This window comes from Mastomys coucha, unplaced genomic scaffold, assembly GCF_008632895.1.
Source record: "Mastomys coucha isolate ucsf_1 unplaced genomic scaffold, UCSF_Mcou_1 pScaffold18, whole genome shotgun sequence".
In the NCBI taxonomy this organism is placed as follows: Eukaryota; Metazoa; Chordata; class Mammalia; order Rodentia; family Muridae; genus Mastomys; species Mastomys coucha.
In genome coordinates this window covers 40,474,565-40,492,167 of record NW_022196900.1, presented here as the reverse complement: position 1 = coordinate 40,492,167, position 17,603 = coordinate 40,474,565, and the positions used below count along the sequence as shown (strand labels likewise).

At 35.3% G+C, this 17,603-nt stretch overlaps 1 long non-coding RNA gene across 1 annotated transcript in view; it reads left to right on the top strand.

The window, feature by feature from the left end:
- The first annotated feature begins 341 nt into the window (after nucleotides 1-341).
- Nucleotides 342-17,603, top strand: part of LOC116095377 — a 29,003-nt gene continuing 11,741 nt past the window's right edge. The window contains exons 1-2 of the long non-coding RNA XR_004120579.1: nucleotides 342-429; nucleotides 9,989-10,136. This is a non-coding gene — a long non-coding RNA (uncharacterized LOC116095377). The remainder of the gene's footprint in view (nucleotides 430-9,988; nucleotides 10,137-17,603) is intronic.

The following is a 17,603-nucleotide window of genomic DNA, read 5'->3' as shown; positions in this document are numbered from 1 at the left end:
GTTGCTAGGTAAATCATCTGGTAATGAGACTAGATAATGAACTCTCAGAGACTTCCTATTTATCTTCAGCCATGATTCCAATCTTTTGCAGTTGTATTTACTCCATAGTGTGAGCAGAACCCTACCCCAAAGCAATGCATTTCTTGACACTTGGCTTGTAGGCTATTATCATAATCTATCTAGGCTGACACTTCACAGATACTTTACAGGGTATAGTCTAGCTTCAAAGCACACTGACTCAGATGGTTGCTGCTGATGTCACAGTACCTGCTTTAATGTGCATGTTTCATTCAATTCTTACCTCAACACTGAGTAACTTCACAGTGGATGTCAGGAGGATGCCTGAATAACCTCTACATGACCTCATATGTAGCTTTTCCAGAGGAGCTTGCCTTTGGCTTCTACCTTCCTTTGAACAGAATTCCACAGGTATGTCAGGAGGAAGAAAGTCATCTTCCTTAGTGATTCTTCAATCATATCATTATGTCTTCTTGAGGAACTCATTGCTTCTGCTTCTTGTAATCTTGAGGCCAAGATGATGTGAGTGTTGGGGCAGGGAGAGGGGACGTGTCTTGGATACATTTAACCATTGTGCTTCAGTTGCACTCTCTTGTGTTAAATTCAAATTCCTGGGTTAATTCCCAGCCTAAATATCAAATCAGAAGGGCTCTGATTTATAGAACTGTAAGTTATTGTGGAGTTAGTAGTATTATAATTGTAGCACTGGTCTACTACACCCCATTTTTAAACCACATGTGCAAATTGTTGCTAGTCTTCTCATTTTAATCTGAGAGACTTTTTGTGAGTTAACTTCTCAATGTTGCCCTACTATGGTACATTTGAGGCTCTTCCTCACTGGCATGTTATACTGTGTTCATTGTCATTGGTAGAGTCTTCTAAGCTTGGTGCACAAAAATCCGACTAAATTTCAGGCTTCTAGCCTTAGAAAAGGCAGAGAATGTCAGAGGATCATTGGAATGTCAGTGGAGCTCAGAATCACAATTCCCAAATCTCAGAAAAGAACCATCAAAGGCAAGTAAGGCCTTGAAAGCATCACCAAGATCCAAAGCTCAGATACTCAGGTCTCAGAGCTGTCAGCATGGGAATCGGCTAGAAAAATCAGAAGGGAATGCAAGACAGCATCTTTAAGTCGTTAAGAAAAATGGCAGGGGTATAGAGTTAAGAAATCATTGCTCAACTGAGACTATGAAAGATGAGAGACTGAAGAGCTGAAGGTGGGAGCTGAGACTCTTGAGATTATGAGCAATGGCAGCTAGAAGAGTTTGAGAAAGCCACCAGAAAATGAAGAGCCTGGGTTCTCACACCAATGGTCAAAGCTCAAGATCTGTGACTCTGTGATATTGGCACTGTGTGTCCTGGGCACAGGTCCTCTGTCCTGAACACCTAGAATGCCAAGTCTATGATGTTGAAAGCTTGAGAAAAAACTAGTATTGAGAGGTTATGAGATAAAAGCTTCTGGATTTGAGGTCCAGACTACTAATCTTAAATTTCATGGTCACCAGGATCTATATATAACTTCTATTTGATAGAATAAAAGAATGGCCAGACATCTGTGATAAATTTAGAAATATAAATTAAAACTTGTACCATTAATCATATCTAATATAAAGAAGCTTCATCTTTATTTTAAATTTAGAAAGTTGAGTCAACCATGTAGGTGGATGGTGGAGCAAATCTTTACGTGAATCCCACCACAAAATATTAAAACAGAGTTTTAAAAAACATACCCAATATCATGATGCCCAATACCATCAACTTTTCTACAGTCAAATTGCAAAAGCCTTCAGTCAAGTTACTAGCTTGAGAATGGCAATTAGTTATGACTGTTAGAAGGAGTGGCCAAGGCTAGGCTAAGGGGCTACAATGATCAATGATTTGAAGCAGCAACAAGATCAGGGAGGATACTGAAGGAAGAAAGTGGGGATTAGGAACAGGTTGGAAGCTGGGAACAAGCAGAAGAGTTTTCCTACATAAAGCCTTTACAATGGTCATCCTGCAAATGCTGTGCAGTTATGCTCTCCTTCTTCCTTGAAACTGTGTTGGACCAAAGATATAAAAACCCCTCACTATATTGATGCCTGCCTGAAGTAGTTAGATTTATAAAACATGCCAGAAAATAGAAAAATAAATTGTAAAACTATTTTCTGATGACATATTTTGCTTAAAAGTGTTTTCAGTAAAAGTCTGTCTATTAAGCACCATTAAGCAAACTAAAGTTGCTTGAATTGAATTGACTAATGCCTCAAAAGTGATTGAAATATGTGGTTATGTACTTCAGGGTAATACTTCAGAGAAAATTCATGGAAGCTACATCAATCTTGTATCAGTACTTAAACTAAAGCACTCCCTAGTTGTTCCACATGAGTCACACAACTGGAGAGCATGTAGAATCAACGCTCCCACTCGAGGGTTGAGCCACAAAGTATTTTTTTGCTTTTGGGAGTGGTTTTCTTCATATTAAAGTAATTGGTTTCTGTAAATCTTTGTGTAAGTAGTTCTGTGCTAATACAACAGGAAACAGGTTTTGGGTTTCTTGTGTATCACGGATTGCATCAGAGAAATGCAAAATCCTGATGGAATGAAATGAAGAGTAAATGTTCTGATTACAAAAGGTCATTGATTTTGAAGTATCAATAGTGGGGGAAGGAAGAAAAGAGACAGAGATGTACAAGTCATTGTTAAATGGAACTGATCACAGTGAGCAGGAATGGCTGATTAAAATTCTTCATATACTAAAAATAAAAAGAATGCATTTAAATGATGACTGATAAGGAAATGGCTATGCTCCCATCGCATTAGACATTGGGTGAATTCAAATACCAAATGAGGAAAATGTTCTTGTCAAGAAGCATTTACTATAAAGATGTATTAGCCTCTGGTACAGGGCACACAAAACAGATGTATTAGTGACGAGATGAATGTTTACCATCTGATTTTAAGAAGTGTGCTGTGAAATCTCCATTTTGAAGAATGTGTTTGGTTACATGAGTCTAATTATGATGAACAGAGAAAAAGAACTCAATCTCAAACTGCAAAACACATAATCTTTTCCTTTCTGATTAAATTATTTTGTCTGAATGTCAAGACCACTTCAAATTAATCAGATAACATCGTAACCTTCGCCTTCCTGAATGGCTCTACTTGGCCTTTGCTAACATTATCTTTGGTCATATATTTGGATAATTGGAAAGCTCATTGTCATTTATCTTTTACCACAGAAAATGATTTTAGAGGTCAGTTTTCTCATATTGTACATCTAAAATATCGTACCATGCTAATGTGCTTAAACAAAGTTTCTAAAACCAGTGGTTCTGTAAGATTGCTTAAAATGTTGGCAGCATTGGAGAAAACTAGAGAATAATGAGCCAAGATCAGTTTGAAATGGCATGAATAAGTTGCTTGATAGTAGTTTTATTGCATGGACAGGAAATGTACAAGTCCTGTTCTTAGAAATCTTAAGGCTAGAACACTTGAAATGAATAAAAAAGAGAAAACAATAACGTTTCCTGTGAATAAAGGTTCATGAGAAGGCTGAATCAGGTAAGTATTTCCAGGAGCTACTATTTAACTCTGACTGACAAGAGTTTGGGAAACTGAAAGAAGAAACAGAAACTTGCTATGTCTTAGGGTTAGCACAAAACCAAGAGGAAAGAGCAGGCTAGACAAGCAATCACCTTTGTATGTTAACTGAGCCTAGTCTGTGCATCAAAGAAGGTAAGGTAGGAATGTAGACCATAAAGACTGGAACCACATCCTGGAAGATTCTAACAGCTGTTCTTCATAACAGACTGCCCTTGTACTGCAGACTCTCCAGTCCTTTGGCACAATGATGACAAGCAGGATGCAAAGACAGATGGTTAATGTTCAAATTGCAGCTCTTAACACCAAGTAATTAGGAAGGCCTAAAAAGAGACATTTAACCTTTCTGTGCTTTTTTTCTCCATTTGAAAAAAAGTACATTGAGAATAAAAATCAATATATTATTTTAAAACCAGGTAAATAGTTTAATACAGAACCAAGTCTAAGGTCAGCAATTCATTATACAAGCAATTAACAACCTAGACTGAGAAGGTGATGCACAACCCAACATTTGACAATATTAAGTGTTGATAAGCACAATCCATGCTCTGCCAGCTAACTACTAGTTATTACTGTAGACTCCTCACACTTAGATCACGCCAATATTAAGACTTATCCATCCATTATAATTTTTCTGGAAGTGCAAATGTCCTTTCAAACACTTGAAAAATTAGTGAATAAACCCAAGAGCAAATGCCCCAATTATTGAAAGTTCAAAAATAAACAAATTGAACACAGTTGTTTTAAGCTTTCAAAAGCAAGATAAGTAATTATGTTTTGTCTTCATACTTCCCAATATTTGCCTCTTATAAAAGAATCTTTTCTTTGCCAAAAAAATATATGATCAAACAGTAAGCTCTCCTCATGCTCTGCCATATTCTCATTAGTTTCTTTCTTTCTTTCTTTCTTTCTTTCTTTCTTTCTTTCTTTCTTTCTTTCTTCCTTCCTTCCTTCCTTTCTTCTTTTTTTTACTGTTCTCATTTTAAAAGTAAGTCCTCCATTAATGTTCTCTTTCTAAAACTACTGAGCAACATTAATCATGTATACTGAAGAGGGGATAAAAATTCAAGACAACTTTCTAAAACAATGTACATGGTTTCAACTACCTCTGTGATATTTTATAAGTCAAAAGTAATAAAACCACTGAGAAAAGATTTATAACAAAATCAAGAGAAATATAGAGCTAAAGGAAACAAGCAAACTCAAGCTTATCAAGTGAAATAATAAAGTTTTAAGGGCAGTTCAAGGACATTGCAAAGTTTCAGACTAGAACTTTGTACCTCTGTCCCTCTGTCTCTGTGTGTGTTCGTGTTTGTGTTTCTGTTTCCATTTCTGTTTCTCTGTCTCTGTCTCTTTCTGTCTCTTTCTGTCTCTCTGTCTCTGACTCTGTCTCTGTCTCTGTCTCTCTCTCTCTCTCTCTCTCTCTCTGTCTCTCTCTCTCTCTCTCTCTCTCTCTCTCTCTCTCTCACACACACACACACACACACACACACACCAAGGCGTATTGAACAGGTACCATGTAATAGATGCCAAAATAAAATTTTAAGTAAATTATGTCATTTAGTTCTTTAACAGTATGAGCTACTTATAAGTTTCCCCAAATTTAAAGGTAAAATGATGACTTAGGAACTCAAAAGCTTTTGCATAGACAGTAGTCAGAATTAAAATCATGAAAACCTACTCTAGTAAAAAAAAAATCAAGTCAGTAAGGTATCATAGCATCATCCTAGAAAACTATAAATATATGAAGAATATACACATGTGCACACACACACACACACACACACAGAAAGAGAGAGAGAGAGAGAGAGAGAGAGAGAGAGAGAGAGACTCAGAAAGACATAGAGAATAGACTTTCAGATTATTTATTTATCTGGTTATCTATTTATATTTTAAAATCTAGATGAAGAAAACAGTACTATTTATTCTGCCCATACACCTGCAGTTTAGGAAGGACTCATTGGCTATCACTTGTCTTTATTTTAATTGGCCAACTGAATATACAGATGTTCAGTTTTCTGTAGATTTGTTCTTTAGTACATGACAATTTATGATGACTGTTGCTGGAAACCCCATGTTTCTATGCAGTGTGAAATATGACTTGATATAACATGATGTAACATGACATAGCATAATAGCTGTATCCTTGGATAATCATCACATGGAAGTATGCCATATAGTATGTCCTTATTATATTTTTTTGAAATAGCTTTGAAAGTCACAGAGCATTACTTTTGATACCTACTGTGAAAGGTAGCCACAAGGCTTAACTCGTCTCAAGAATAGAGAAAACAGACTTTACTTCTTGTATTGTGAAGGCTCTGGACTGAAGGCAGTTTGGGCTGGAGTTATTATTTTGCCAATATTTAGAAAATACTACATGCCATATTGGGAAAGATACATGAGAGATTCATATTGAGGTTCCTGAAGGATAAGGGAAAGCTACAAAGATGAGGTACAATAATGATAAAATCAGTGGCAGTTTCTGAAAAAGTCAGTATTTGAAATATGGTAGAAACCAGCTCACAATTACCAAGGGAACAATAAAGACGAATATACTTGTGAAGTCTTACTTGCTTGCCATCCCAATTTTTCTGACTTTATCTAATACTTCACAGCTTACCATGCTTCAGGAACAGTGGAAATATCTTTGATTTGTATGCTTACCTTGTCTACTATGTCTGTAGTTTTGGTTTTCATTTGGCTGCAGCTGGGGTCAGATAGACCTAAGTTTTTGGGAATTCCTTTGAAGGATTTTCTTGATAAGACTATTTGAATCAGGAAGATTGATTCTAGATGTGCATGGTATCTTTTGATGGAAGCTCAGAAGTAAGGGAATCTAAAGAAAGGAAACAGCTTTTCGCCTGCTTGCCCTTTTTTATACTGTTAATTTTACCCAACATTTTGCTGCATCGTTCTTTTGGCAATATTAGAGCTAACTTCTTTGGTCTTCCAAAGTAGATTGAAGACAAAAATAGCTTTCATTACATCCTCTTCCAGTTTTCATCACCAAATGAGGACAACTGAGGCTTCCAGCCTTGTGAACTGAGAAAGTATCAAATTATGAGTTTCTCTAGTATAAAATAGCCATTATTAGAATGCCCAGAATACATCCTGTAAGCCAATTTTATATATACCTTACATATGTGCATGTGTATATATATATATATATATACACATATATACACATATGTTTATTCTATTATCAGTTTTATTCCTTTAGATTACCATGAATATTTAACAAAATGTCTTGGCATAGTGTTTACACTATTTGGGATGAAAACTTCCATCTCTGATTCTCCTATTTAATCCAATTCCTACTGAGTTCAGTCCAAATATTACATTAGAAAAAAAAATCCCCCTCCCTTAGACTAAACAATGTTCTTTATGTTTCATATTAATTTTTCAAAAGCATTACTTGCACTTACAAATGTGCATTTATGTTCACCACTAATTTATTAAGTTCCTCTTCTACAAATAGTGAGATCTAAGAGGCAGGGTTATATACTTGTTTAGCAGAATAGCTACAACCTTTTGTGATATATTTAATTGTTAAATTAATTTAATAGCTAAATTATTAATTTTGTGAAAATATTAAATTTGTTAAACAGACTTGCTTTGGTAAGCTTTTAGGAATCAGGCAATACAAATTTTGTATTTATAAATTGGAGAATCAAGTGAATACACCACAGCAATAATAAAACAATTCACAAAAGTCAATGGGGAAAATTGATTTGATTCAATCATTTCTGTAAGTGATGTTAGACTAAGATTTCTCACAAATAGGTAAGTAAATATATGCTAAAACAAATGTCTGTTGTCTGTTCAGTCACAGAAAAAAAGTTAATTAAAGAAAATCAGGGGGAGGTATTTAGTACATGCATTTATTCACCAATATGACTATCTAAAGCATTCACACATGATTGACAAGGTTATTCAAGGCTTTTCACATATTACTCAGCCAGAGGAAGGAAAGTGCATGAAAACACTGTTTTTCTACACCACATATAGAGTGATACCTGTCATTATTTTCAAAATGTATCATTCCGTCCTAGGAGAAAGCTCATTAAAATTAAGCAAGTTCCAAAGGGAAATCCTTTAGACTTAGGAAGTAAAAAACTCACAAGTTTGTAGCAATCCCAGAGGTACATTTGACACATACTTACCAGATGCACAAGGCTTTTCCTTCTCCAAGGTTGTGTAGATTCAGGAACGGCTTCTGAAAAGAGGAGACCTTTAGAACTGTTGAGTTGCTTATAAGTAGTATAGACAAAACTTGCCATTTTCAGCTTCTGTGAGTCATCCCCCTACTGGGACTGGTTTTAACTTATGCAACTTTGAGTCATCCATACTGGCATAACTCTTTAACCATCCTCCTGGTCCACCAAATTGGACCTTGGTGGTATTTTTATTTTGGTATAACATCAATATTTATTTGGAATGTCTAAACATTTGTTCACTGATGCCTACCAACAGGGTCATTACCCAACATAAATGAGTATACTACAACATTAATGAAAGAAGTTATGTTAGATAGACTAATGTTATTTTCATGAAAAAAAAAAGAAAGCAAGTCCTAAAACTTAATTGATGGCCATAATATATAATTCATCTAACAGTATTTTAGGTTAATATGACTTCAAAGTCTGTCAGAATAATTTTTAAGAAGACCTAATGTTATATATTAATTTTATAAGTAATAAGACAGAAACAAAATTAGTATTATCTGTAAAGAAAAAAACAATGTAGAGAAAGTGTTTCTTAACAACTATTGCAGGACTCCATGATGAAGAATCCATTCTTATGGATTAACAAGCAAAAGTCTGGATGTTTTCTTTGAAAGTATGATATGACTATTTATCTGACATTCTCAAGGTCCTCTGTGCTACTCATCAGTCCCATGGAAAAGTGAAAAAGTATGTGCAAATGATGATAATGATGCTGTTTAGAAGAATCTGGCACCCAAGATCATATTAGACCACATAGGTTAACATAGAATTTCCAAAAATTATTTTAAAAGACATTTGAAAAATCTGTGTGAAAGAATTGAAACAGAAAAAAAAAAAGAAATCATGTACTGACTTATTCTTTCATTGGAAACACCCCCTTTAAAGGAATTAATACTTATGCATTATTATAGTGTATAAAATGTTCTGTTAAATTTTAGCCCTTTTATGTATTTCTTTCTGTATAATAAAAAGATCATAGGCTCTTTCTGTCCATGGGACAAATGATTCCCTAAAGGAAACTGAGTATTGGTTATTACCTCTTGCTGAATTTTTATCTTGGAAGAGATCCTGATGAAAATGTTAATATATTCAAAGAAAATAATGAAGGAGAATCATTACACAAATGTTTATAGAACTAGGGACCAATAGGAATTAAGAAGTAAAATATGGTGGACTACTTTCCATAATCAAGAGGCATGTAATGCTAGGAAAAATGATTGCCAGCTGATGAAGGTAGCCTCTGCCTGTTGTCGACCTTTGGAAGGTTTAGATTTAGTCTATGTTTGTTTTCATATATTCTACTTGTGCAATTTCACATTGGCCAATGTATGTCAAAATCCAGGCAGTCGCACTATATAAGGTTTAGTAAGAAATTAAAAAGAAGGGAAACTCTGACAATTACATATTCAAAACAAAACAAAACAAAAGCAAAAAATCCTTCCTTCCATCCTTCCTTTAGTTGCTCTGCCAGGTATTTTTCTACAAACTTGAGAAAAGTAATCAAGATAAATGGGAAGTAAGTAGAAGTGGGGAGGGGTTTCTTTCAATGTGATAAAATGTTCTGTAATTAAATATGGTACCAATTACAGAGTTTTCTAAATAAAATCAATTGAATTTTAATCTCAGAAGAATATATTTTCTTATTTATAAAATATATCTTAGTAAAGATATTTTTATAAAGGTAGGGGCTAGAAAGATGGATCATAAATTAAGAGCACATGCTGCTGTATCAGAGCACTAAGGTTCAGTTTCTAGTACCTACATGGTCACTCACAAGTATCTGCAGCTCTGGTTTAAGGGGATCTGATGTGCACTTCTGACTTCTCCTGGCTCTGCAAATAAAGGATGCCTTTATATAATCCAAACAAAACATCCATATGCAGAAATAATACTAAATACTTAAAACCCTGAAGTAGAGAATTCAATAGAGATGCAAGAGCATTTGTGGGCAAGGCATCAATGGTGTATAGATTAAAGTAAACACACTATGTAATTCTGAAATCTTCAACTTGTTAGTGACAGAGGTGTGAATGTTTGTTTTATTTGAATTACATTTGAAACTTTTGGATAGTCTGTATAACACTACTCTACCAAAGACAACATTTTAGAAAGTGTGTTTCTTGAACCATATCTGATTATGATAAAATACTGTTTTGTAGGATTTGCCAAGGCTGACAGGCAAGAGTCCAGTGAAGCCTATTTGTTTTCCATGTTAACTGAGAGGAAGAGGGAAGAGAGGAATCAGAATGGTGACTTACAAGTATGATGTCCAAGTCTGGCAGAGCATATTGACAAAATGAGATCAAGGTACCCATATTGATAACCAGGATGCAACATCTGTAACCATCCAGCATTTCACTTGTGGCTTAATTGGCACTTGTCCAGCTGGACATAGCTGTAACTTAAGTCTAGAGCCAGAAACTGGTAATGGATCAAGCAAAAAAGAAAGTAAACCTTGGCAGTCTAGCAAAGCTCAAAGGTATTTGCCAGTAGGTAATGATGAAGAACGTCTAGGAAAATGCTGATTGACCATTAAAGCGGTCCATCATAGTAGCTTGATTAATATGATGCAGATGGAAGGTAGATGAATAGAAATTCAATTTCAGATCTTTTTTTAACATTGTTTTCTGTTATAACATATGGTCTACACTAAAGAAGAAATAAAGATATCATCAATTAAAATGCATCAATCTATAACAACTCTGAGAGCTTTTCCTAGCAACAAAATCTATTTCAATCCTAGCAACAATATAGGACATGTGTGTCATTGTAGAACTAACTATATAGTTACAAAATATCAGGGTTTATGTGGCTCATAAGTGAAATAATTTTATAGTAGATACTTGGCCCATATGATAATCTACTTAATTATACATTTATGGACTAGATTTTCTATTTAAAAATTGTATACATTTATTGATTTGTTTTCTATTATATTTGAAGAAACTTGTTTCCTAATAAATCAGAAGTTAACTGTTAACTTATTGGACTTCTTTCTCAAAATGTTTTTTAATTGTCAAGGAATTACATGAGATTCATTCATTCATATTAACTGTAGAGCATTTAAATTAAAAATACTTTGAATTAAATCATAACAGTATTGTAGATGTAAATTGCATTGTATCATGTTAAAACTATTTATGACATTATTTCCTCTAGAAAATGAGGTTAGTATTAAGCACTTCATTTGGCTGTTTCTGGTTTATAAAGCCTATGAAAGAATTTTGATATGTCTAGTTAATATATTGGAAAATTTAGCTAAGAGGTATAACAATGTCACTATAAAAATTTGGATGGTTATTAATACAATATGCCTGAACAAAATTATAGTGTATTACACTTGCCTGGAAGAGCCATTGCCTTCTTTTCTCTTCTAGCATATGAGATGACGTGGTTGACCCAGATTTGTGAGAGTGTGCTAAATCTAGGGTAAAGCTCTCATAGTTCTGATGGTCATCAAAGGATGCCATGACAAAACCTCAGAGAGCATATTCTCTCTCTATTAGAATGCAGTTACACAGAAAACATGCTTTTTCATTATATCTAAGATATATCCTTCTAATTTTTGTAATTTACTATAATACTGCTATAATATAGAGTCCAGTTTGCCACTGAGCCTTGTAGCTTTTGTAAATACCACATTAACTTTCTTCTTTGCACTCAGGAGGAAAACAGCCAGGGAACACTCTTCCCCAGTTACTACATTTTTTTCCCCTCACCATCACTGCAGTATCTTGAGAAACTTGGAGGGTTTAAATAGATATCTGATTAATTTTCTCAATTCACGACTGAGAAGAATAGGCTATTTATTCTTAGTGGCTTGACTGATTATGAATCCCTGCAACAACCACTATGCACTATAAAAAGAGGCTTTCTTCCATGAGTGATAAAGGCTGAGAGTTGTAGTAATCTCTGGGCGCAAAGACAAATGTTTAGAAGGTTTAGAAGGAAAATTTGAAGCCATACCACATATATTTAACTCACTTTGCCCCTGACAATCATAGGGATTTGGACTGTTTTAGAGTTTAAGATATGAGTTCTGTCCCAAAATTCAATGGGAAAGCAGTTTAATTCACCTATAACATTTGTGTCATTGTTCACTCCAGTGGTTACATCTTGCCTGCCATATTGGTAGTATAGCACACAGAGACCATAGTAGAGTAGACACACTTGTGACATTTCTACCCTTGTATTCCATATTGCCTATGACATTGAAAATCAGGGAATTATTTTTCCATGCTTTGCATTTGAAGCATGCAGGATCTTCATTAAGAGGAATGTATCTCTCATTGTGGCACGTAATTAGTACTAGTGACAATAATACCTATCATTTGGGGACCTTTAGGACCTGTCTGGCTAACAAATTATAGGGACATAGCCCAATCTAATGTTAATATCAATGTCAATTAGGATATTCATTCAATAACTTTATAACTCCATGGACTGCTTTCCCACTCACATAGGTTGCCTTCTCTTTAACTCATTAACTGCTGTTCTATTGCTCTTCCAACTGACCCTTAAAAGCAATAATATGAGGGTGAACACATGTCTTACTGGTTAAGAGTACTTGTTATTTTTCCTACAAGACCTGAGTTCTAGTTCCAGAACTCTTGCCAGACAGCTCAAAGGAGACAGTAATGCCATTTTCATGAGACAAACTCTTCTGGTCACCATTGGTACCAGCATACACACTGCATGTGCACTTATATACATACACAGTAGTAAATAAACTATTATTTTAGGTTATCATTGATAAAATGAAACCTCTTTAGATGGTGAACAGGATCTCTCAAGGACAAGAGCTGTACATACCAAGAAAATTCAAGTAGTTTTTGGACAGCCAAGGAATACCAGAAAAAATCAGTTTCAAGGTCTAATACAACAACAACATTCATAATGATGATAATACCTAATTGCTTGTTTCATGGACAGGACAACTTTGGGTACAGAAGTATGAATAGGAGACCCTACTGCACTTATTTTTCCATAATCTACAGTTGTTTTCTGTGAGCAATCTGACCACCTCATCTTGGGATTCTGCTGCTTCTTGGGAGCATGCAGAGTTGATAGTTTAACTAATGGTGAATTGTGCTATTCAACTGGGCCTAAAACTATGGAGGATAATTGTCCAGTGTTCTGAGCATGTTGTTGGAGACAGGTCTCTCTCCTACCTATACCTGACTGTTGAAAGTGCCCCAACCTGGGAAGCAACCTCCACCCTCAATATATATTCTATTGGGAAGAGATGTGCTCTGATTGAAAAGTTGTTTAATTATGATTCCAAGTGAATTTTAAACTTTCATCATTTTATCATTTTTGTCTTTTGCAAACTGCCTTATAGGCTTTAAACCCTTCCAGAAGTTAGCTAGTATAACATTTGTCTTTGTCAGTTACTTTTTCCCTATGACTCTGGATTGACACAAATGTTACTACATGATATTTTTTATAAGTGACACGGGCAATCTTCTTTATTCCTGATACCTTCTTTATTTCTTTAGCATGTTAGAAACACAATTTCCTTGTTGATCTAAATTTTAAAAATGTATCAAAGTCTCTCCTTTTTATGTGGATCACACCCTGACATAAGGCACAACAAAGACACCAAATTCCCATACTAGTTAAAATGTCTCTAGTGAATTACTTTTTAAAAAACTCTCTGATGTGAACATGGCCCTATGTATTCCTATGAACTATTCCCCAAGTACCATCTCTCATATGCCTAATTCTCTCACTAATGTGGTCTATTTACTGTTGTCTTTTAGTCCTGAAATTTAAAGGAATCTCAGGCAATGGTAACTATATGTTCCTAATGGCTTATATGTGCCAGCTCCTCAGAGACCAATTTCCTTTGTGCTGTTTCAAAGTAAAGTCATCCTTTCTCAAGAAGGAAAGGGCAAGGATATTATTCAGGTTCTCTTTCTCCATAGCACTCAGGCTAACCCTGATGTCTCCAGATCTTATGGACTCAGACTGTGAGAGGCTCTTTCATGTCTTATTTAAAAGTATTTCTTCATGTAAGTGGTTTAGATGCAGTTTTCCCTGATTGTAATAGGTTTCTGTGTTGAGCTATTAAAGGTGTTGTCTTCATCCTGAATCACTGACTTTTCTTCTCCCATGTTAAAGGAGCCTGAGAGGTATCATTTCTTACTAACACTTTATTCTCTTCTTACAAATTGTCATATTCTTCTCAAAGAATCCACAGTTTTGAATTCCAGTATCAGCTCTTTATCGTAGATCTGATACACACTTTTCCCTTTGCATCCTGTTAGATATCAAAACTGATAAAATCAGCACTTTTATCTTACCCTCCAAACACCCATTTCCCACTTTTCTTTTAAACTAGTGGCTAATGTGGATGACAGTATCTGGCTATCAGATTTCATTGTAATTGTTCTCTTAAATGTGAAAATTTCTTTTGGGTACTGTACTAAGCTTCAATTTCATGTTTATTGTCTACAATATAAAGCCATGTAATCATACTATGAGCAGCTTACAATCTTAACTATAGTATATTCTGTAGTTTATCAGTTGTTTTGAGGATGTTCTGAAATTTGTAGAAAAAATCCCATTCACCAAGAAGACACACCACTACCTACCTCAGAGTAAAAGACAGTCATCCTAGAATTATCCTAAGAGTGCTGCACTGTCTGACAGCTTGGGTTTGGCTGTATATCTTATCATTGGTCACAGAAAGCATGCCAGTACCACTACAGCAAGAAGGCGTTTCAACCCTCAGATGTGAGAAAATGCAATCATAATTCAATAGCCCCTACAGACATTCCATATACAGATAGGTCAGCCTTAGTTGCACCTCTGAGCGGCCATTGCAGTGGCTTTTCAATTGCTCCCCTTTAACACTTTGTTTGGTTGAGCCTGGTTGGGTACCACTTGTGTTGTGTTAACATTTTTGTAGACCTATGAACAAAGGTTTATCCACCAGAGATAAGATACTGATGGCAGACTAAAGAAATGGTTCCATTCAAGTCTAGTTTGGTGAACCAATATGTTTTTTCTTGGAGGGGGGTTATTTAGAGGATCATGGGTGATTCAAATGCCACTGTATTGCCAAAAATAGCACCCTATTCATTAAAGATGTACCCTTGGGGAGTTTTCCTCAACTTGTAGCAAGCCCCAGTTAAGGTACTTGTAACACTAACAATAATTTCTATATAACTCTGGATGGGACCTTGTAAGTTAAAACAGTTCTAAGTTATTGAAGTTTCTGGTTTTGCAAATCTTCCTGAGTTGCCTAGCCTTGTTAAGTATTATTTTGAGTCTAAGGTAACTCCTTCCTTTCTTAGAAGAAGAGATAGGAGTTCAATTTTAAGGAAAAAGCTACACAGTAAACAAGTGCCACATGATTTCATTCAGATGTGCCATATAATCAAGTTGATCTCAGACGGTGAGAGTAGAAGGGAGGCTGGAGGATAGGAATTGGTAGCAGGTTATGTGTATTCAGTTGTACATTAGGAATGATTACAGAGAACCCAGATTTATTAAGTATTTCAAAAAGCCAGGAGAACAGATTTTGAAAGGTTTCATCATACACAATGAAGTTTTGTAAAGAAAGATACATTTAACTAGCATTAATTAATTTATAATGCATACATAAAGTCAACGAACTATATCATACCAGAGTAATGTTTTAATGCACAAAATAAAATTGAAAAGTTGAATTATTATAGTAAGAAGAGGAGTGAATGACTGCTTTGAAATGATGGTTTTAGGTGGTCACCAAAGTTCTCTGTCCTAGCTCCTCATCAGGATCCAAAGTTAAGAGCACTAGATGGACTAGCTTCCACTAGGCAAGAAGAGTGATGGCACCACCATTTCTGTAAAGAGAAAAAGGGCACACAAAGTCAGCTTAGTTTCTTGGGAAAGGGATCTCTTGCACTTCTGGCAATCATTTGGACTCTACTGTGGAGAGCCGAGCCCCTAGCGAGAGGCCTCGTAAACAAAGCCCTTATTTGGCTAAGTTACTGCTATTGGTTGCCTCTACATCTGGTGATCGATCTATCTGCTTTTGCTACATGGCCCATTGGGATTGGCTAAGCTTGGGAGTACTCAACAGCCAAGGGTGGGCCGGGAGGCGGAGCTTAAGTAAGCTCCAGAGAGAGGCAGTAGCGGCAGAAGGCATAGGATTAGAGCAGGAGGAGAAGCAGGCAGGAGAGAGCAGGCGGGAGAAGCATTGTAAAAGGGTCCTGGAATAAACTGCAAAAGGAAGAGCTTGTGTAGTTGCGTCTTTCTTGCTGGACTAGGAGGACGCAACACTCTGCTTCTAAACCTATGCAAATCCCAGCTGGGATTTCTTTAGCTATAATCCTAGAAGAAGTTACTTGTGACCTTTACTGTGACACAAATTTTCTACAATTTAAAGTGAAGTAACAACCACATTTGACTTGAGAATTGAGTAAAGATTAAATTAGTTAATACAAATTTCTAGAAAATGGAAACCACTTTTAAAGCAATATTTGGCATATAAAGAGCTGCTTATTGTTTTTATTGCCAAGTGACTTCATGAACACAGTCAAAAATTTTAATCTTCAGCAAAATGTTTTGCATGGAAAGTATAATTCATGCTAAGAATCTTTTTAAAATTTTCTGTGAGACAAAATCTTTAGTTTCATAGTTTAATTGCAAAGAAATAACCTTTGCAGTTATGTTTCCTAACTGACCATCTGCTCAGAGACAATATTTGAACAGGATAAACATTCTCATACTAATTATTATTTTTCTTTTACCCTTTCATTGATCTTTTCTGAAACTTGAAGGAAGAAGCAATGGCTGATGTTATTTAACAAGAGTTAATCATAATGAGATTGAATAACAGTAGAAATGTCAGCAAAATACAACATTGAGTAGATTCTTGTGCTAAACATGAGAAGAACATACCTGAAAATGTACCTATAAAAATGTATAACGGGCAATGTTGCCTCCCACTCCCTATCCTCTAGAAAATCACACATGAAGTACTTTTGTTGTTACTGCTAGAAATTTTCATTTCTATATGAATGTGGTCACCCAGGACAGATAAATACCAATGTAATACCTACAGAATGATTTTGTGCTCTATCTCTGAGCTACTCAAGGCCTCTCAAAGATCACCTTTCCAACCTCCATAGCACACCCATGAAAGACAGAAGAAGATATGAAATAAATATCAGATTTTTCTGGTAAAAATTATTGATATACAGCGATTATAAACTTAGTTAATTTTTATTTTGAATATGTTAAAAGGTTCAAAAGTACTGGCATAGAGAGCTTTTGGTTTCATACCATTTCTGATGTCAGTAAACTACCTCAACTTTGTTCAGGGTTATTGTGAAGTTCACTGTAGTTGGAATTAATTTTAAGATTATATATAGAAGAGTGATGTTATGATTGGTTGCATTTTCATCCATTATCTTTTAAAGTCCCCTAAAGCCAACCTCTGGTATTGCTTATTTCCTCAGGAAGCACAGAACATTAAGTGTGTGTTCTCATAAAATCCCCTGGCATGGTTAATTTGGCTGGAGAGCTTCATGGAGTAATTGCATTTTAAGTTCTCTGTAGCCTATAGTTGAATAGGAATTATTTTTGGAAGGCCACACAGTAAAAACAAAATAAAGATTAAGAGAAATGTTGAAGATTCTTTTCCAAATGCTCCTGCAGAAGAGCACTAGCCAGATGATATTACTAGTTCAACATGAGCATTCCCTTTATCCTCATGGTGTCTCATGTCAATGCTTAACTCAGCATTTTTAGAATAATGAAATGAGTTTCTTTCTCTCCAGT